Below are 22,272 nucleotides of genomic sequence, written 5' to 3' on the forward strand. Positions count from 1 at the left end.
CAAAGATCCCACCTTTGGGGACAAGAACTCACCATTTGACAAAAATTACTGGGAAAACTGCAAAGCAGTTTGGTGGAAACTAGGTATAGATCAACATCTCACACAGTATGCCAAGATAAGGTCAAAATGGGCAAATAATTTAGACATAAAGAGTCATAGCAAATTAGGGGACTTGGGAGGAATTTATGACCAAACAATAGATAAGGAATATTACAGGACATTAAATAGATTATTTTGATAGCATTAAATTTTAAAAATTAAAAAACAAAACCAATGTAGCTAAGATTAAAAGAAAAGCAGAAAGCTAGGGAAAATGTTTTATAGCAAGTTAAAACCTCATTGCTCAAAAAAGAGAGAACTCAATCAAATTTTTAAGAATATGAATCATTTTCCAATTGATAAGTGATCAAAAGATATGAACAGGTAGTGTTCAGACAAATAACTCAAAGCTGTCTATAGACATATGAAAAAATGCTCTAAATTCTTATTGATTAGATAAATGCAAATTAAACAGTTCTGAGGTACCACCTCATACCTGTCAGATTGTCTAATAGGGCAGAAAAGGAAAATGACAAATATTGGAGGTGTTGTGGGCAAATTGGGACGCTAATGCACTATTGGTGGAGCTATGAATTGATCCAACTATTTTGGAAAGCAGTTTGGAACTATGCCCAAAGAGCTATAAAACTGTGCAGACCATCTGATCCAGCAATATCACAACTATATCTGTATTCCAAAGAGATTATAAAGAAAAGTAAAAGGACATATATGTACAAAGATATTTGTAGAAGCTCTTTTTATGGTAACAAAGAATCAGAAAAGGAGGGGATACCCATCAATTGGAGAATGGCTGAACAAGTTGTGATAGATGATGGTGATGGAATACTAATGTGCTCTAAGAAATGCTGAGCAGAATGCTTTCAGAAAAACCTGGGAAGACTTATATGAACTGATGCGGAGTGAAGTGAACAGAATCATTTTGCACAGTAATAGCAATATTGTATGTTAATCAACTGCGAACATCTTAGTTATTCTGAACAATACAAAGATCCAAGAGAATTCCAAAGGACTTATGATAACAAAATGCTATCCACCTCCAGAGAAAGGAATGATGGAATCTGTGATTGCAAGTCAAAACATACTATTTTTTACTTTACTATTTGTGGGTTGTTGTTTTGTTTTTGGTGGAGTCTGTGTTTTCTTCTACAACGTGACTAATATGGAATTATGTTTTTGCATGCCTACATATATAAAACATATCAAATTTCTAGCCTTCTTGATGTGGGAGGAAGGATGAGAGGCATTGAAAGAATTTGGAACTGAAAATTTTGAAAAATGATTAAAATTGTTTTTACATATAATTGGAAAAAAAGTAAAATATGAAAACAAAATTTAGAGTGATCAAGTTTTTCTCACAATTGATTCAAGGAAGTTCATAGACCTTGTTCACGCTTTAGGGTTCTGATTATTTGATTCAATCAAAAAAAGTTGTTTGTTGTCTAACAGATGTAATTAATTTCAAGGGGGTGGCTCTCTTTTAAAATGTGCAGTTTATAGAATGAAACTAAAGACAATTTCAAAAATGATTTACAAGGAAGTTCTTATCAACAGCATTGGAATTAGTGTCAATTAACATATGTGGGTATTTATCTTGATGGTGCAGATCTTAATTCACCCATGGATGATTCTTGTCCACATCTTTCTGTAAATTTCAAGATCTGCCCAATGCACTAGAGGCTTTACTCTCATATTTTTAATACATGAGAATATTTATAACATAATAACAGTGAAGTACATGAGGTATCTATCTCTCATTTCCTCACTTACGCAAAAATACAAAAAAAATCAAGACAGATATACAAATGATTGTTACATTTCAAAAGAAACTAACTAGGAAAGTCTATGCAATCCAACCTTAGGATCATACTTCATAAGCATATTGATTAATTAAATTAAAATCTAACAAACAAAAAACCTTTCTCAAGGATATTTTCTGTGAGAAATTTTTTTATAAGCAAAAATTCCTACAAAGTACCTGCAATCAGAAATAAAATGTATGAGACTTTGGATTAAGACAGAAGCTAGATAAAGAAAAACACCTCTAAACAATCATAATGGGAAGTGCTTGTAGTTAAGGTCATAAGTGAGATGTATCCGTTGGGATCTGGAGAAGGCTAAGTATCAGCCAGAAGCCTTCCAAGTATAGAGATTCTGTGTGCCTGAAAATGGTCTGTGACAATAGTAGTTACTTAGGTGTATTGTTATTTCAATATTAGGCCCAGGTTTTTTTTTGTTGTGTGGCTTTTGTGTTTTTCCCCTCCCCTCCCCACCCTTCCTCTTGCCTTCAGATGAATGTATACAAACATACCCACACAGATTCTTTTTTCCTCAAAAGACACAAGTTTGGCAGGAATGTTTTAAAAATTCTGACATTATAAATATTTTCAAGTTCTCTTGAGGTTTGCTTGGAAGACTCATTTAGATCATGAAAATTTTTTGGAAATATTTTGTCTGAAATTTAAAATCAAATACAAATGAATTGCTTTTGTATATGTCCCCTGTGTTAAGATGGTAATGATAATTAATTGTCAATAAAATCAAATTATGTGAGTTCATTTTCTTTCAACAGAGGAAAATTTAGCAAACTAAAAAGTCATTTTTTCCCCTAGTCATTTCAGTTGTGTCTGACTCTATTTGGCCTAATTTGGGTTTTCTTGCTAAAGATATTCGAGAGATTTGCCATTTCCTTCTCCTGCTCATTTTGTAGATGAGAGAGCTGAGGTAAACAGGGTTAAGTGACTTGCCCAGGATCACACAGCTAGTATCCGAAGTCCCATTTGAATTGCCATCTTTCTGACTTCAGGCCCAGCACTTTATCCACTGTGCCACTTAGCTGCCCATAAAAACTCATAATCACAGTAAAAAATGTTGAATCAGAATCCTTTAGGACTTAAGAGGTTATCTATTCCAACCTTCTCATTTGATAGGAAGCTTAAGTACACACATGGATATCAGAATTGAACCCTTGTCTCCTAAGAGTCTGTAGATCTTTCCAGAACCTCCACACTGCCATTAAAACACATATATTCAAGACCACATTTTGAAGTTTTATTTAAGTAATATTCTTTAAGAGATATAACATGCTTTCTGGTGATCTAAAAGATCTTCCTCCCTTGCTGAAAGGCTAGTTTCCCATGGAAAATGCACGGGCTAGTTTCCAAGGAAATTAAATTCAATATAAGAAACATTTGTTAAACCCTAGTAGGTGTCAGGCTCTAGGGAAAAAAGACAGAAACCAGAGATATGCTATCTTCAAGGGACTTGCATTTAGTTGAGGAGAAGTACATCTTTTTTAACAAGATAAAAAGACGAACTTGGTGCCAGTTCAGTTACTTGGGTTCAGAATCGATGGAATGACTAGACCCAAAGACTGGTGATGAATTCACCATTGCCCACCTAGATGAAGATTTCTAGAGTGCCACTCTAACCTTGATCCTATTCTGTTTAGTAGTCTCTATCAACGTTGGGGCATAAGTTGTATGTTTATTAAGTTTATAGAGCATGTGATACTGAGAGTAGATAGCTAACATGTCTGATGAAGAGGAAATGGAAGAGAAGGAAAGCATCTACTCCATGCCAGGCACTGTGATCAGCAGTTTATGAATGCTGTCTCTTTAGTTCATCACAGAAAGCTTGTAAGGTAGGTACTGTTCTTATCCCCATTCTACATTTAAGGAAACTGAGGTAAACAGCGGTTACATGATTTGTTCAGTGTTGCACAGTTAATAAGTGTCTGAGGCAAGATTCTAATTCAGACCTATATTAGAATAACATAAGAAGATAAGGTAGTCTATTATTTTAGGTCTTGTAATGAGGAATGAAAATACTGCCCCTGATTCTCTGATCTTAGTGTAAGTATGGAGTCTACTCAGAGAAAAGGAATACCACCCATCATTTTTTGACCTCCACTTTGTAGCAGCTGAAACAATTCAGGGGCTTGACTTAAACAGTAGCATTCGGGTAGATTTAAAATTTTAAATCTGGGCTTTTGGCCATATAAAACAGGGTGTGAGTTACTTTTTTTTTGTTCATGTAAGAAAAGTGAACATCTACTTTTTGCATGGGTGGGAATGAAGGCAGAAAATGTCCAATCAAAAATACAATTGCCTCCATGCCCCCCCCCCCAATATTTGTACTCTAGTTAGCACAATATGCTACTTTTTCATACACTAAATACTTTGATTAGACTAAACACGATGGATTTAAGTTGTGCTCAATTACTTTGTGATGATTAACATACTCTTTGCTGTTCCAGAACATGTACTTGACCCATGAGGGCTTGTGTTGCTAGGGATTTTTTGTTTCTTTTTGTCAGGTAATAGCATTTGAAGAGTGTATCCTCCAAAACAGAAACTTACAATGGATGACAAACTTTGGTGCAAAGAGAACAGGAACAATGAATTATTTCTGCTTCATTATCCACCTGGTAGTAGCATGAAGAATCTGTCTTTTTGTATGTATTTATACACATACTCATGGAGAGAGATAGAAAGGTGACTGTCACTTCCAAGAACCGGTGATGTTTCCATGTGAGAGCTGTCATTTGACAGATAAGGAAATGGATGCTCAGAAAAATGAAAAATTCACTAAGGTTAGTCACATGGAGAGTTAATAGCACATAAGAAACTTGAACTCAATTCCCCTGACTTGTTATATGGTCAGAGTCTCTTGCCTCCCACTGAACTAACAAAATACTCCATGGATAATTTTTTTCTTCTTTTTTCTTTATATGCTGGAGGTATTGAGAAGTTTCATTGAGAAAGAACTTGCATGTTTTTCTCTTATTTAATTTAATGCCTACTCATCCATCTTCTTGATTTGGAAATTCATCTTGGAGTCGGTTATTTATATATACTTCTGAATTCATCTTCCAGCTTTGTCACATCTTTGGCCCAATGTTTGAACATTATACTCAAACTTATGCTGAACTTGTTTCTCTTGTTTACATTTCCACTATTTTTTTTCAGCCCAATGAGGCTTAGTCCTTCATTATCCCTTTAATTCTCTTTCCTTCTTCTAGACTTTCCCTTAGACCTGGAAAAATAATAACCATAAAATGAATCCACACCCACTTGCCATCTGATTAGTATTCATTGATAAAAACTAAAGACTTGCTTAAAGTTTATGGCTATATAAAAACCTTAGCAGCAGAAAATAAAAGTTCTGTGTGTCTTATACCATTCTGGAAAACACAGCAATGATTCTTTTTTCAGTTCTTCAATTAACTATGACTTAAAATGAGTCCATTATGTAGATAAATCTGACTACTCTCATGTTCCTTATATTGGCCAAGATGCTGACTTTCATGTAAACATTGATGAGAAAAGGACTAAGATGGAGAAGCAGAGGATTTTCCACTCTTCCAAAGCTTAACTCATGCTTGGCAATCTTTCCACAAGCTTGCTATTACAATAAAAGAACTAGATGAAGAATACAGGTTTTTTGAAGAAAAAATTAGCATTTATGCTGCTGATCCATACTTTTGTTTCTAAGAGAAAAGAACACTGTTTTAAGCAAGTCAAGAGAACAAAGCAAGACTCTTTGTACGGTGTACCATGCTGGGGAGAGGAGAACAGCAAAATATCGCGAATCAGAACTCATGGTGTGATGCCTTTTTCAACCTGATTTTGAAAGGAAGATTTAATTCTTCCAATTGGGTTGGATTGAGGATAATAGAATAAAGGGGACAGTGGATGTTTTGTTTAGTATCCTGAATAAAATTTACAAATTTTCTATTTATTACAAACCATTTTAAGTTTAATTCAGTCAAGTTTCCAATGTTTTCTTGCCCTCAGCTCATAGATGTTACCCATTCAGAACAAATCCTAATTAGACAGTGGCATTAAATCATACTGAGAATACTCATACATTTTCCCCCTGTGTCAAAGCATAAAAAAGGAGAGACAAGGAAATGTAAGCTTTTCTGGGAAATTTCTTCAATTTTGAATTATAGATCAAAGAATTATCCTGAGCAGATATAGAGTCTGCAAAAGAATTTCTAGATCAAGACCAACATTAAAAAAAGATGTATTATTAAATAAACAGCCCAAGGTAAATAGGATGCCTTATTATTGGTGGCTTTCAATCAGCAGAAAGGACATTTTATTTCTGACTGATATCAGGTAATATACATTTAACACAGAGAAGGTCAAATTTGAACATAAACAAAGAGACCTCATTCTGTTGAAAGTCTGGCAAGAAGGGAAAATTACTAGTACTAGTACTGTTCCTACTTTACAAATTGGATGCTGGAGGAATAAGGTGCATGTTAAAGGACACTCAGAGCTTCTTCTTCCACTGTTTGTCTTTTGTAAATATGATGGTGGACCCAATAAAGGTTCCACCTCTAAAATAAGATCTCTTTAAAAGCCATATACATGTTTATGTATGTGTTATATATAAAATGAAGCATATATGTGTTCTTATCCACATATTACATAAGATAACATGCAATATAATTGCATTATATATTGTGTATATCAGTACACATGTATGCTGCATTTAAAATAAAATGTTTTTTCTGATGGTTTAAAGACACCAGTAACAAGACATCTTACTTACTTTGAGCTAAACTTAAGTTTCTTGTAAACAAATTTTAGGGGAAAGTATAGTCTGTATTTGGACCAATTTCAGACTGAATATAGCTGAGGGTACTGATAAGAGATTTTCATAAGATTTTAAAATAGCAAGAGCAGAGAAATAAAATAGAAAATATTGTATTAAATTTCAATGATGGCATTAGTGCAAAGAAACAAGTTGTTAGCTGCATCCTTTTGGAACAGAGAGGGCATTTCTCTTGTTTTTTTTGCATATAAATGAAGTGGAGTGAATTTGGGGATCCTCACTGATACATAAAAATCAGCATTGCTGTCACCCTTTTCTTCCATCTCTTCAAAAAATCATAATATAGTTTCTGGCTCTTGCACTATTATTACTCCTTATAGCACCAGTCTAAAGAGTTCTTGTAAAGAGATGGGTTTAGGTGATAGACCCTGTTTGATTCACAGTCACATAAATGGTTACTAAGTAGAGTCCCACTGATTGGATCTAAACACTTTGCTATGAAAACAAATTTCTTCACCTCTAAATTTCAAAAACGAGCTTGAGATTCTGAAATGATTTTCAGCATCTCTATAATGCTATGAGTCCCTTACCTTATAGGCCATATAAATGAAATTGCCATATAAACTAGGTCCTTCTGGTTATTGAACAAATAAATTGACTTGAATGGAATGCAAAATAGACCAACTGAATATGAATTTCCACTTTAGGGTATCATAGCAGGGTCTTAGTTAGATGAGGAATTTTGGCTAGCATGATGCAGTGGTAAGATTGACTTGAATATTATAAAGGTTTAATAAATGCTTATTGATTGACTGACAGAACTTGGGTTCAAAATCCAACCCTACCACTTGACACTTGTGACCCTGGGCAAATCATTTAACATTCCAATCTTTAGTTTCCTCACCTATAAATATGAGATGGTTGGCCTTGATGATTTCTAAAGCCTCTGATAAATCTAATTAATAATTTTTTCTTTTCTATAAACCGATCTACTTAGACATGTGTAATGTGTAAGTCCTAGCTCCAGTCATTGGCTGGCAGCGTGCAGGGGGAGAAACATATAGTTTTGGTGAGTGGGTATATACTAAGTATCCTTTAAACTAGGTTCTGGATGCCTTTGGCAGTTTGGGGGAAACTATGGAGCTTTCTCAGAATGCTTTTTAATGTATAAAATAAAACACATAAGGTAAAATACAAAGGAAACCAGTTATATTGAAATACAGTTATCAAAACTATTATTTTTAAAACAAGTTAATGAACCCTAGGTTAAGAACCTCTGTGAATCAGTGAAGGGCTTATTTTCTTCATTCTGTCAATAAGCTGCCAGTAAGACATATACAAATTATCAATCAGAAATATCTTTTTAGCTTTAATTATCTATATGTCTAGAAATCTCCCCTCATCTCAGGCTTGAAATTGATATTTGATGAAAAATTTTATTAGCTGTTATTAAAAAGTCAGTGAGGATATCTATGAGGACTACATTATTCCTTTGAGGTATCTGCTTTCCTTTCCATTGTTTAAAGGGAATGATTAAATTTTAATAGTGAAGTGTGAAGCATGAAGTGAATAGTGATTTAAAAGCAAAGGTTCCCATTTAAGAATGGGCAGATTGTGGGTTGGAGAATTATTACACAAACTTTCTTTCCCTACCAGTTACAGAGGGAAACATCTTAAAAATGATCAATGTGGAAGGATACAATTATCATTTAAGACTATTTATGAAATAATAGTATACACATTCCTATAAAATAATTACCACTAAGAAAATCCAAATGAAAAAATGAAACATACACTTCTTCCCTGTCTTGGTTATATTGTTATCTCTGGAATTTTGGTTTTGTTTTTGGTACAGTACAAAACCTAGCTGGATTGTACATTTCTTTGTGAATCAGTTTTTTGAAGCTTTTAATCTCTGGTTACTTCTTAATCTCTTTGAGACTTGACAATGACCCTGTATAACTTTATTTCTTTGGATCTGGGAAAAAGTTATTTTGTGTAACCTAGTGGGAAGAGTATTGGACAAAAAGCACCATTATCTGAGTTCTAATACTAGCTGTGACTTGGGGCAAGGTGTTTTTCATATGAAAAAAGAAGGGAATGAAATAGATGATCTAGGTCCTTTCTCCCAGCTCAGCAAAATGCTATTCTATAATATTTCTAAAATTGCCTGCTCTTTATTGAATGGTATGACCAGTTTGGGAGATAATATCTCTTTAAAAAGTCTTTCCCAAGTAATTTAATCATTAGATTGTTTATTGAAAAGAGCACTGATCTTCCTGGGCAGCAAAATGAGGGGACTGGGCTGGATGGCTCCTACAGTCCCTCCAGATTTATGGTCTTCTGATATTCTAGTTAGAAAATTCTAGCCCAGGCTCTGGTTTTTACTAGCTGGCTGATATTAGGCAAATTAACACACTTTTCAGTTCTTTCTAAATCAGTGAAGTGAGAATAATTGCGCTTGTACTAATTATCTCAAATGACTTTTATTAAAAAAAAAGAAAAAAGTGCTTTGTAAACCTTAAAGCAGTATAAAATATGAGTTATTATTGTTCAATATTTTAAGTATGGTTGCACCATTTAAACTAATTTTAGATATTTGTCCATTTGCAATGTTCTCTAGAAAATGATAGATTCTCAGTTTTCATTTCTCAGCTATTCACAATATGTAATTTTATCTTGTTTTGTATTCTTGAAAATATGAAATGGAATCCATTCTCTTTTCCTCCATATGTCCTTGAGAACTTGTCAAAATATTAATGTCAAAATTGAAGAAATTATCAATCAATAAGTCAGCTTGTGTGGAGCATTGTTCTGTGCTAGGTGTTTTGTAAGCTGCTAGGAATAAAAAGAAATGAACCAGTCCTAGTTCTCAAAGAGGTCACAACCTATTGGAAAGACTATATCTACATATGCAGATATAGATATGTATGGATGTGTACAACGTACATGTAAAGTAAATACAAAATAAGGTTTTGAAGAGTTATACTGGCAACTGAAAAGATCAAGAAAGACCTCATTTAAATGGTTTTTGAGGTGAGCTTTGAAGAAAAGTGGAGATTCTAAGGCAAAGGTGAAGAAGGAGTAAATCGCAGGTATAGGAGATAGTCTGCTCAAAGAAAGAAGATGAAATTTTGTGAGGAACTGCAAGAAGTCCAGTTTAAATAGACTATGGAATGCATGAAGAGGGGAAGGAGGTGGTATGTAATAATTTAAATTAAATATGATGACCTGGAAAGGTAGGAAAAGGCAAGATTATAAGAGCTTTTAAATATCAAACAAGGAGTTTGCATTTATTTCAAGAGTTAATTGGGAGTTTACTGAGCAGAGGCGTGACACAGTTGGGCCTATGCCTTAGGAATATTGTCTCTGCAGCAATATGGAGGAGAGGCAGGAGATAAGAGAAATCAGAGGGAGGCCACTTCAATAGTCCAAGTGTGATGTGATACGGGTCAGAAAGAGGGTGAAGACTATATGGAAAGAGAGAGGATGGATGAAAGCCAGAGAAAACTATGACTATTATGGCACTTGGTCCAAAGAAGAATGTATGCTACTTAGTTTAACTGACCTGGGTGGAGACTGGGCACTGCTCCTCTTCTCAGGCACACTTAGTTATTTCCTGGGTCTTGGCCAATCATTTTTCATTATTAAAAAGGGAAAAAAATTGTAAACCCAGATTTCAGTGGTCTGAACTACCTCAACTCCCAGCAGTCTCCTCTTAGAGCCATATCAACTTTTTATCTAATTTAAGTCTTGAGTAACTTGAAGCTTGGATTGAAGCATGCAATTTGTTGCATGTTTTGAGTTGCTAGAAGTTCTCTACAGTGGGGAATGATGGGAAGAAGGCATACTCCATGATGCACTGGCATATCCTCTGTCTACTATTCCCATGGGGCACTGCTGTGCATTACCACCAGTTTCCTCTCCTTTGGCCCCAAAACGTATGTAAGATATTGTGGACAAAGAAACCACAAGATCTCATAACTGATTGCACTTGGAATGTGAAAGACATTAAACAGCAGATGATAAGTTTTAAGTTCTTGGTGACTAGAGGAATGGTAGTAACCTTGATAGAAATGGGGAAATTTGGAAGAGTAGTGGATTTGGATGAATGAATAATGAGATATGTTTTATAGATCCATATAAAAAATAAATTTTAGTTTTAGGTCCTCTGAAAGTGAAAGAGTTGAACAAGAAAACCAGCTAAAGAGTTAATTGAATGCTTAATTTTCCATTAATTCTATTTGTAAATTGAAAAATAATTTAATAATATCAATCAATAGCCAGGAATTTTTCTGAGTTCTAGGGATATAAAGATGAAAATGAAATAATTCTGCACTCAAGTATTCCAGTGGGAGAGAGGGGAGCAGACTGTATATAGAAAATTATATATATCATATATGTGTGTATATATTTGATATTTAATCTATATATTAAATTTAGGGCTAATATGGATGGCTAGGAGGAAGTGGGAAGTGGTAGGCAGAGGAGGGTACATCAACCCAGGCAGCCTATAGCTCAGAATTCCAGCCATGTGCTTTACAATAGCAATGATAACGTTGATTTGATAATCAATCTCTAAGGAACACATGAAATGGGATGGAGGGTGGGACTGGGGAGATGATTCTTATGGATTCTTATGCAGATGATGAGTCAATGATCCCGAATGATTGTCAGGGGAAGGGCCTATGGAATACCTGAGTGATTAATAGAAAGGTGAGGCATGTTGATAGTTAGAATATCAGTCCTGGACTTGTGATGTATGTGGATGGGGATGGTTTGGCACTTTAGTAAAACAGTTAGGCATTAGGAGTTGAGAAAATAATATAATAGGTTCTTCTGTTTGTCTGTCATTCTTTTGGGGAGGAGTTGAGAAGGTCAGAGTTTAGACTTAGAAGTCCAGTTCCAAAGAGGAAAATCTTAAACCTACCTTTTGACCTAGCAAAATACTATACCTTATATTCCACTCATGGGTGTTTGGCCCTTGCATATGAAGCCGATACAAGCTTTAGATTTTTCTTTTATACTAACCTACGCTCAGGGAATTTCTTCAGCTATGTTGACTTCATGTTGCCTGTGACAATTGGAGCTGCTAATGCCTGTTCTGTTTAGTGGTAAGGAACATTGTAAATAGGCTCAAGCTGTTTATTGCAAGTATTTTTCCCTCTTCTGTTTGAAACAATTCTCAGAGAAGCAAAGTTCTCTTTATAGAGCTTAACCCCACCTTTCCTCTGTGGTTGTGGCTTTGAAAGCTTGACTGTAAATGAGGAGTGCTGTTTTCAGCCTTTCTCACAAGACCTTTATGGGTTCAACAGGCTCCAGCTGCTTTGCCTCCTATAAGAAAACCTCTGTTGGACCACACCTCCCTGCTGTTTTGGCAAGCAAAGTCACACTCAAAAATTGATGCCTTCCTTGGTGGTGAGAATAAATCCAAAGTACCTGGCAAATCGTTAAAAAGTAGGAGGATTTGGTTTCCATGAACCTTTAAGATGTCTCCATACCTAGCATGCCTAGACTAAGTGAGGAATTGAAATATTAGGCAATGGCACAAAAACATTTTTCCTGAACTAATCTACCTCCAAAAAATTAGAAATAGTTTGGCGATATTGTTTCCTGAATTAGCTTCTTCAACAGCTCTGCATTCATTTGTCATTAAAGTCTTTCATATCAGGAGCTATTAACCTTTCGGTATACGTGTGCATGTGTATGAGTCATGAACTTCTTTAGCAGTCTAGGGATGGCTTGGGGACCTCTCCTCAGAATCGTTTTTTAAAAGCATAAAACAAAATACATAATATTACAAATTAAGTCATTATATCGTAATAGTTATCATTTTTTTTAAAGTTCTTGGACTCAGGGTTAAGAACTCTTATTTCAGATAATAACATCAGCACAGTACCTTCATAATGGTAAATAAATAAGTTATGTTTAATGCTATTTCTTTTCTTTTTCTTCTGTGCTTGTTCAATCACTTAGATAAATCAATTTTTCTTTTAGAAGCTGTTGAAAAAAATGACAAATACTCTAAACAAAAGGTGCTTCCTATTTGTAAATTAGTGACCTTTGGAGCAGCATGGTAGTTATTGCAAAGGACATACAAATCCATCACTACAACAAGTACTGTCCTTTTGATCTTTATTTAACAAAAAAAAATGTGTTGTGATGACATGATAAGTAGGTAAACATAAAGGGAGATTGTGTGTTTGATCCCTATACAGCTATTTTTTTAAAATGTGAAAGTGTTATTAATCTAATTAACTAGTTTCTTCATTAAAATTAATTAAATCCACCTAAATGCATTATTGAATCTGAATTTACAGTAGCATGAATTTTCTTGATGGTTATTCATAGTACCTCTACTGTCATGTCTGATAGTTTTTATGATTATGTAGAATAATAATGTCAAAACCAAGAATTACAGATCTTACTTCATCAGACAACTGACGATAGTGAGTCAATAAACATTTATTAATTACCTATTATTATATGCCAAGCACTATTCTAAGTACTGGGGATTTGAAGACAGGTAAAAGACAATCCCTGCCCTTGTGGAGGTCTAATGGGAAAGACAACATGTAAATAGCTATGTACAACATCGAATTTATCAAATTTTGTTAAAAGTGATGGCTATAAACATGTCTGCCTTGGAATCTATGACAGAACCAAGACCCAAGAAGGAAATCAAAAGGCTCTCACTGACAATATTCACACAATCCTAACTAATTGTGCTGACAAAGAAATTTCAGACAAATGGTAGAATCATGCTGGTTGGTTAATAGCGATGGATTGGGATTATATTAACAGCGATGATTATGATTTCAATCAATCAACATCAAGCCATAGCCACTATAAATGAGTCATCTTTAAAGAGCCCAGACTTATTGATCAATGCAGATTATGCAAGGAAATGTTAGTAACCACACAATGCAGTACTTAAGGTGGCAAAAGTTTAGCACCTGCTTAATACCTAGTAAGACATGATCAGGTGGCTAGAATTATATATTAAAACCTCTCTCTCCCTCATAAACTAACTGATGACAAATCTCCACACTATAAGTAGGCATCCCAAATGAAGAAATATTTACAAATGTCCCCAATTTAGCCACTTCTCTGTTTACATTTATTAGAAGACTTTTTTTCACTAACAAATATCACCCTATTTTTTATGTTGTAAGACCATGAACCACATTATCCTGAATATGGAACTTTTTTGCCCATTGTATGTTGCATTTTTTTCCAATACGAATGGAAATGGTAGGAGTAAATTCTAATCTCAATCTCTCTCTCTCCCCCCACTCTATATGTGTGTGTTTATGTGTATTTATGTATGTGCATGTGTATATATGTATATATATATATATATATATATATATATATATATATATATACACTCATGCATATACATATATATGTAACACTATGTTCAGTACCCTATAATAGGTAGGCAAAGAATCTAAAAAAATGGCCTTGCCCTCAAGAGTTTACACTATGATAGAAGAAGTTATAACTTCTCTAAAAGAGACATTATGGTTTGCTTTTCTTTATCTTGTTCAGACCACTTCTGGAATTTTGTGATCAGTTTTGGCTACCACATAGTATTCAAAAGCTAGAGCACATTCAGGGAGAGGGTACAAGAGTCATGATAGGCTTTGTGAAAGAGGCAATCTCTGAGCTGTTACTTGCAGGAAGGGGTTTGGTAGGCATACACTCCAGGCTTCAGAGATCACCTGTAGAGATTCAGGATAGCCTAAGAAAACAACACATCTCTTATCCTCCAGGTTGATGAGAATGAAGAACCGGCCAAGGGCAGCATAGAACAAGGCTGGTTATATGAGTTCAAGTGAGGTGGCAACGGGCCATAAACACCAGGCTAAGGACTTTTCATTTTGACTTCTAGGCAGTGAGGAACTGTTGAAGTTTTCGTTATTTTTGTTATTTATATTTGGAAATCATGTAATATATTTTATATGTATGTATTATATAGACATTCTCTGTCAAATAAACTCATAGTACTTGAAAAGTGAAAAGACTAACCAGTTTGTAAGTTCCAGTTTGTTTCGACTGAAATAACACTGGTGGAAAAGCAGTAGCTTTTTTACATTTAAAAAAAATGGAATTTTTGCTATTGAAAGGAATCTGGCTATATTTTCATGTCTTTCTGATATAAATTTTCTGTGCTATAAAATGTGATTAATCTATGGTTTAAAAAAATTGTCATCTGTGAACAAAATATCCATTGAAAACTAGACTGTTTCTAATATGACAGCATGTTTTTACAGTAAAAATATGAAACTTTAGAAATATGCCTCTCAAATGGAAGGGAACCTGCATCTTTACTCAGCCAAACTACCTAATGGATAGGTTGGGAGTATTTGTAAAAGGGAGATCGGGGGTGGAGATGAGGAGAAGAAAAATGTAGTCTTTGTTAAAGACCTGTTTGCCATGTAAAAGTGAAAGGAATTTTTTTTAAAAGTCAGATAGGAGGGTAAAAAACAGGAGGCAAGACAGGAAAACATTATAATAGAGATTAGAGCCTCTATACCAAGGATTTGTTTGTGGGACTGAAAAGGAAAGTGATGTTGGAGATTGTATGGAGAAAAATGCTCCATGACTTAGAAAGAGGGTACAGTAAAAGAATTGTGAGAAGCCAAATAGCACTTTGACCTAGGAGACTCAGGAGACTTTGTCGTGGAGAAATTGGACAGAAACAAGACTTCAAATGAATAGACTCTCCCAGAGGACCTCTGGTCTAGCTCCTTCTTTCTTTGAGCGCTACCTATTCAATTGTTACTTGAATTGGCAAAAGGCCATCAATTAGTACTTTCTGTTTACTACATTAAATTACACTGGATCAGTATTGTCTTTTGAAGGGATTATTGGAGAACACAGAACAATGTGTAGAACATAACTGACAATAAGTATTTTGTGCAAAAGTTATCCCAAATTTCTGTTCTGGCCACCTGTTTATCAGTAAGGAAACTGGTCCTATGTTCATGACTAGCAAATTTCTTAGATTTTTTTTTTTTAAGAAATTGATTTTATTACAAGGCAAATAAATACTGTGCATACATTTAAACAATATTGTTATCCTTCTACGTTAAATAACTGAATTTAAAATGCATTTGTTCTATCATGGGGCAAGACATTTTTTATCTGTCAGATAAAATGTTTGACCCTTTGAATTTGCTGATCTTTCGCTTTAGAAAGCAATGCTCATGACTCCCTTCTCAAAACCTCACATCATTCTAATGTACTTAGTCAACTGAAAGCATTCTCCTAACAAACATCAGCATGTTGACTATGGATTTTTGTGGTTAAAACATTTTTTCCCATTTAAAGTTGAACAAGAGCCTGAACTTTATCTGAGTACCATATGTTTAGAAAAACAGAAATTTCAAACTAAGACTTTTGCAAGTCACAAATAGTCACAGCTGATCACTTGAAAATGTTGCTATGCCTGCTAAAAATATTGTATATAATGTGCTAGTAAATAGTCTGGTGAGCTTGCATTTCAAACAATTCCTTTAATTCATCAAAATATTTAATTCAGAGCACTGATTTTTTTTTAACTAAAGGGAAGTTTCCCTGTTTGTGTTACATAGTTTGGGACAAGTTCCTTCTCCTCTTAAGGTCTCTATTGCTTCATCTGTAAAGTGAGTTGGTTGAACTGGATGGTCTGACATCCTTACCAGATCAAACATTCTTTGAGTCTGTTGTCTAATACCAATGGAAAGACCATTAATACGTTTTTACCCTGCTGTGTCTTTAACAATATGGAAGATAGAAATATGTGTGCCAAACACTACAGTAGAGTATAAAATATCATTTAAAAAATAATCACTTTAGTTTCCTTTTGTAGTTGTGATTTGACTATTTGTAATTCAGTATTCAGTGTCTTTACCTTGTGATCCTCAACAGTTTTAAAAGGTATTGATTCCTGTATTCCCTTTAATCAGTATTTGTCTTTCTCATGATCACTGGAGCAATGTGTTTCTACTACATACTCACCACACAGATGCCAGTCAAATTTATGGCCAAGGATTGCTGCCACACAACCTTTCTAGTGGTCATGTCAACTGCCTACCTCATTGTTCTTTCTGCTGCAGAGCCCAGGAGGCTTGCTGGATTCATTTTGAGTTTCTCCTGGTATCAGATTTCAGTGCCTACAGATTATGGAGCTCTCAAAACCTTCTAGCATGAACCTGGGAGATTAATTGTCACTTGTCTGAGTACAACTGTGCGAGGGGTTTCAAATTCTGAAAGGGAATTGAGACAATAAAACCTTAACCAGAGTTTGACTTTGTCCCTTAAATCAAGTAACCTCCCTAAAATTCTTTCATTTCTAAATAATTCTTTTAACTAGCATAACAGAAACCCTGATAAATGTAATGGCTTAGTCATCATATCTTATTGATCATATTGGCTACATTTTAGTGGCTTTTTTGTTGCTTCTGTCATTATTTCTAATTTCCTGTACATTGAAGTTATAATTTCAGAGTTATATAATTCTGTTACCTAGTCATTTTACAAATACCAGTTAAGAATGGTGGTCACTTTGCTACCAACATTGATTTGGGGCACGGAGGAAAGGAGGGGGATTATCCACCTAGCTATTCCTTCTAAAGGAAACTGTCAGGCTTATAACACTTGTTCAAGAAAATAGTTGAGTTCATGAGGAGCAAGCATTTAGCACTTATTTTGTTCCAGGCACTGTGCTAAGTACTAAAGACACTAATATGCCACTACTACTACTTCTAATACTACTGCTATCGCAACCACTATATTGCATCATGTTGTTATAACTAGCATTTATATTGCACTTTAAGAAATATGAACCACACTGAACACACTCTATTTCACTTGATCCTCACAACTCCATGAAGTAGATGTTATCATCATCATCATCATCATCTTCTCCTTCATCATCATTATTCCCACTTGACAGATGAGAAAACTGAGGCTGAAAGATGTTAAGTGACTTGTCCAGGGTCCCGTAGCTAGTAAGTGTTTGAATCAGGAATGAATTCAAATCTTCATGATTCCCAGTCTAACACTACTAGTCTGTTTCACCGTCTAGCTATCTATCCGTCAAGGAGTTTACATTCTAACGTAAAAGTGAGGTTAGGGAAATACAGAGGAGAGAGAGTTGATTGGTTGGTTGTTGTCCTTGTTAAAGAGAACCAAAATGATATCACTATGTAGAGGTAAGTTTTATTGTGCCTGGCTATAGCTGATCAGACCAATACTCACTCAGAATGCTGTACCACAGGTCAGACACAAATAGTCCATATGAATATTGGGGGTTGATACTCTACATTTGCACATCCTGTGTTTCCTTTGAGCTGTTTCAATTCTGCTTTTTCTGTAAGTATCCTAAAGAACTGGAACCAGAGGAAGACAAGTCCAAAATGAGTATATCAATGCTTAAGGAAGTTTCACGGGTATAGTTCAAGTTTCTGATGGGAAGGGTATGAAAGTGGTGGTTCAGATAGAGACTGAAACATAGGGATTGTCTGGGGAATGGCATTATTCTTTTCTTTTGAGGACTCTACATACATGTGGGCATTGATGTATAATATGAAGTGGCCAGGATTGTGTCCTGAAGTCAGGAATTCAAATAAGAGTCCTATTTATTACTGGCATAACTACTCAAGTTGCTCTTTCTCTCTAGGTCCTAGGGTCATAAGACTTTATATTTAGAACCATAAAGGATCTTAGAAGTCTTCTAGACCAACTCCCTCCATTTCTAGATGATGAAAATGAAGCTTTTACCCAGTAAAATGAAGGTGTTGAATTAAGTGATCTCTAAAGATGCTTCCAGTTGGAAATCCTTTGATTTTATGAATAGTTGTAGCATCGTCACAGACGGCAACTTTAAACCTAGCCAGGTATTTCACAAATCCATGTCCTTTTTGAGAAAGATGGCTCAGTGCAAACCCATTCTCCCAACTAGGTTATCAAGTCTGTCAGCACTTATATGCACAGAACTTATGCTCCCTTTATATACAGACAGCATATTTTACTTTTGGAAAATGCAGTGTGAAAGAAGTTAGAATTACCAACTTCCCTGTCTTCCTTTAAGTTCCAATGAAAACCCTACTTTCTACAGGAAGACTTCCCCAACATTAATTCCAATGTCTTATCTCTGTAAATTTTCTCTTACTTATCTCATTGCTTGCTTTGTATATCTTTGTTTGCATATTGTCTCTCCCATTAGATTGTAAACTCCTCGAGGACAGAGACTGTCTTTTGTCTTTTTGAGGGATATCTTCAGCACTTAACACAGTGCCTATCACATAGTAGGCTCTTAATAAATGACTGTTGATTGATGGATAGATAAAATTGTAGACAGAAAAATCTCCAGAGTATCACAAATTGTAGAAATCATCTCTAAGTCCATCTTGGTACCATGCAGTATCTTGGAAAATGAGCCAATACTGAAGTAATAGTTCACAAAATTTCCCAGCAAGAAAATTGGGCATGGAGGTGGTTGATTGGCCCTTCTATGCAGGTTCCTTGGATTATATGTAGGCTTTTTGTGACTTCTTTTTCCCTTTCAAAATTTCCTTTGATGTTCATCATGACCAAATTTCATCTGCTTGAAAACTTCATTAAGGAAATGAGTATACAGTCTGTTTCTTCTCCTTGGCATTCCTGCTCTCTAAGAACCAAGTCCCAAGCATTCAAATGATATATGTATGTATATATGTATGTATATGTATGTATGTACATATGTATCTATATGCTGATGAATGCGTAAGTATATTGTTTCTCAAAAAATTATATAACTTCTTTAAGAGTAGAGATGATTTCATTTTTGCTTTTGCATTCCTAGGTCCCACCCTGGTGCCAGGGGCAAAGTTGGCACCTAATAACTGCTTGTTGATTGCTAAGGTTGGCCCTGATTCTTCAATAGTCCAGTTCATAGGAATCATTGGACAGATCACCATTTATTTAAAGATACTATAACCTTCTTGTGATTTAAATATAGAGATGGGAGTGGGAAAAGGAGAGCATTAGTGGATGTGAGTCTCATATCCTCACCTTACTGTTGTTTAAACAATAGAGTAAGATAAAATAATGAAATATTTATTGTGAAATATTCCTAGAGAAAATAATTTCCCTTTTTTGGTGTATTATCTTTTAAAAAGTTAGTTGACAATTTTACATTGCTGAAGAGGATATTGCAAGGATCATGGTGAAGGAAATGAACTGTTAGGGGAGCTTCAATGAAGGCAAATTGAGTTCAGTTTGTAATGATGTTTTGGTGACATCCTCAACCAAACAAAAACTGACATTAAATTAGTGCTTTCAAATTCTCTTACTCTTGTCTCAAGACATTCTTTGGCATGCACTGACCTCTACCAGTACAAATCAGACAAGTTTTGTTCATATGCGGGAGTATATAACAATTCTGTCTGCCTGGTCATGCTACAGCAGGGGGCAGCATGAGTGATGGCAAAGTTTCCATGATTTCTAACGCCATGAACATGAGACAAATGATGCAAGTTGAATGTTTTCTTGCTTGATCAAGTACATTACACTTATTTTGGATTATAATATGATGAATGTAAGTGTAAAAGGCATTTTTCCCCTTTCTCATCAAATACTATATAGCTGGAAATACTTGAAGAGCACAGACATATCATAAAATTGATATATGGAACTGAATATTGTACTCACCTTTCTGGGACAGGATGAAGCTCATAATTTCTTTACTTCCAGGAAACTTTTTAAGACTCCTGAATGCAATTTATTTTCCCTCAAATCCTTTAGTAGCTTTATTGTCTATACCTGTCCTTACTCATTAATTCAAAAACGCTGCCAGAATTTGGTAACTCATGCAAGTACAAATAACATACATCTCCCTAAATTTTGTGACTGCATAAAACTCATAACCTTTAGAATGCCTTTGAATAGAATAACTTTTGCTTAAAAAAAATAAAAGCTTTGCTTTTGTACAAATTGTATTTCTATGGTCATAATGTATATGGTTATGGGGATTATAGTTTAGCAACAGTTGTCTTATTGAGAGCTCATAAAATGTTAGGTCCAGTTTAGTCATTATAGACCATCATCTAAGAGAGGGATTTTTTAAAAAGAGGGCACAAATTCAAATCCTGAAAAGCTTCAGATGCCTTAGTGCATTGCTAGGTAATAAAATATATGTATATGTCTTATTTAGGATTATTGAAACCAGATGAACAGTAAAAATAAAATATGAGGCTGCTTGGTGGGCAAGCAGTCTTATAACTCATGTGGCATGTGGGCCAGGTCCATATGATACAAGTCCATCTAAAGATATTGTTTCATTTGTCCCAAAGTGTCATTTTACTTACTCTACTGTGGTGATCTGTACAGGTTGTAATCCAGCCAAGTCAGAGAAAGACCCTGTTTGTGTGGCCATCCAGAGAGTAAACACTGCCTAGATCTTTCAGCAGGAATTCTTTGGCAGGAGCCAAGTTTAGGTCAATTTCAATAAAAGCAAACACCAGAATTTTCTGAAATGAGAGGAAGAATAGTGAGAAGGAATCAAAGACAAAAATTAGATAGTGATAAAAGCTCATATTTGTGAACTTTTTACTGTTTTATAGTTTATGATGTACTTTTTTTCCCAACAAGGTTGTAAGTCATGCAAGTATAATTATTACCATTTTATGGTTGAGGAATTGAGACCCCATGAGGTTAGGTGACTTGGCCAGTCATACTGACAATTGGAATTCAAAGGCAGGGCTTTTTTGTTTTTGTTTTTACTCCAAGACTAGAGATTTTACCAATTTCACTTCTTTTACTATGGAGAGATAAGTTAGAAAATAATACATATATAGTGAGGGGAAGGGACAGAGAGGAGAACTGATCAAGGTACCCATGATCAAATTATTTTCCCTCTTCCCAGTTGATTAAATCACAGAAGAAACAGGTAAGTAATGGAGACGAGTGGAAATATGTGCTACTTCTTTATGAAATACACAGAGGTTCATGATCAGAATAGAAAAAGGCTCAGTCACCTCTCTCATGGCCCTTTAAAAAGTAGGACACACATTTTCTAGGGACACAGTTGAGGCCAAAGACATTTCTGAGGACTATGATCTCTGGCACTAGAGGTGAGAACAATCCCTTGTTGGGAGTTGTACTGTGGAGAGGATGTCTCTGAAAGCCCAGCTAAGAGACTTGCCCAGCTCCTCACAGGGTGGGAGAAGCACTGTGGCCCTAGAAGGAAAGTCAATGCTGAATGCATGAGTTGCTTTAACCACATGTGTTCCTGAGTATATGTCTCTCTATTATTATACCCTATGTGTCTACTCACTCTTGTGTAGTTATGGTGTTCAGAGGATTTATGAGGGGAATATTTTGTTATTGTTGTTTTTAAGACCACATTTCAGTCTATGCCTTTGATTTTAGCTTTTTTAAGGGTTGAATGTTAAAGATGCATTTACCAATGAGGGTTCATGAATCAGAGTTTTAGGAATGTGAAACCAGAGTACTTTGAACCCCAGTGTTATTGGGTAGAGACCCAACATATGGCTTATTAAAGGTGGGGATTAGCCCAAAAAAGAGATAGTACACAAAAATATAAACTATGCCTTAAACACAAACTATACCACTATACCTTAAAGACAAACAAGTTTCCCACAAAATGACTGCCGG

The 22,272-nt window shown here is 35.0% G+C and overlaps 1 protein-coding gene and 1 long non-coding RNA gene across 4 annotated transcripts in view; both read left to right on the top strand.

The window, feature by feature from the left end:
* LOC140501634 (uncharacterized) overlaps nt 1-21,438 on the top strand; it is a 58,202-nt gene extending 36,764 nt beyond the window's left edge. The window contains exon 2 of the long non-coding RNA XR_011966278.1: nt 1-21,438. This exon is cut by the window's left edge and continues 32,204 nt beyond it. This is a non-coding gene — a long non-coding RNA (uncharacterized lncRNA).
* FBXL7 (F-box and leucine rich repeat protein 7) overlaps nt 1-22,272 on the top strand; it is a 499,606-nt gene that overhangs the window by 89,324 nt on the left and 388,010 nt on the right. The gene's annotated exons all lie outside the window — the stretch shown is intronic.

Source organism: Notamacropus eugenii, chromosome 4, assembly GCF_028372415.1.
Source record: "Notamacropus eugenii isolate mMacEug1 chromosome 4, mMacEug1.pri_v2, whole genome shotgun sequence".
NCBI classification, from domain to species: domain Eukaryota; kingdom Metazoa; phylum Chordata; class Mammalia; order Diprotodontia; family Macropodidae; genus Notamacropus; species Notamacropus eugenii.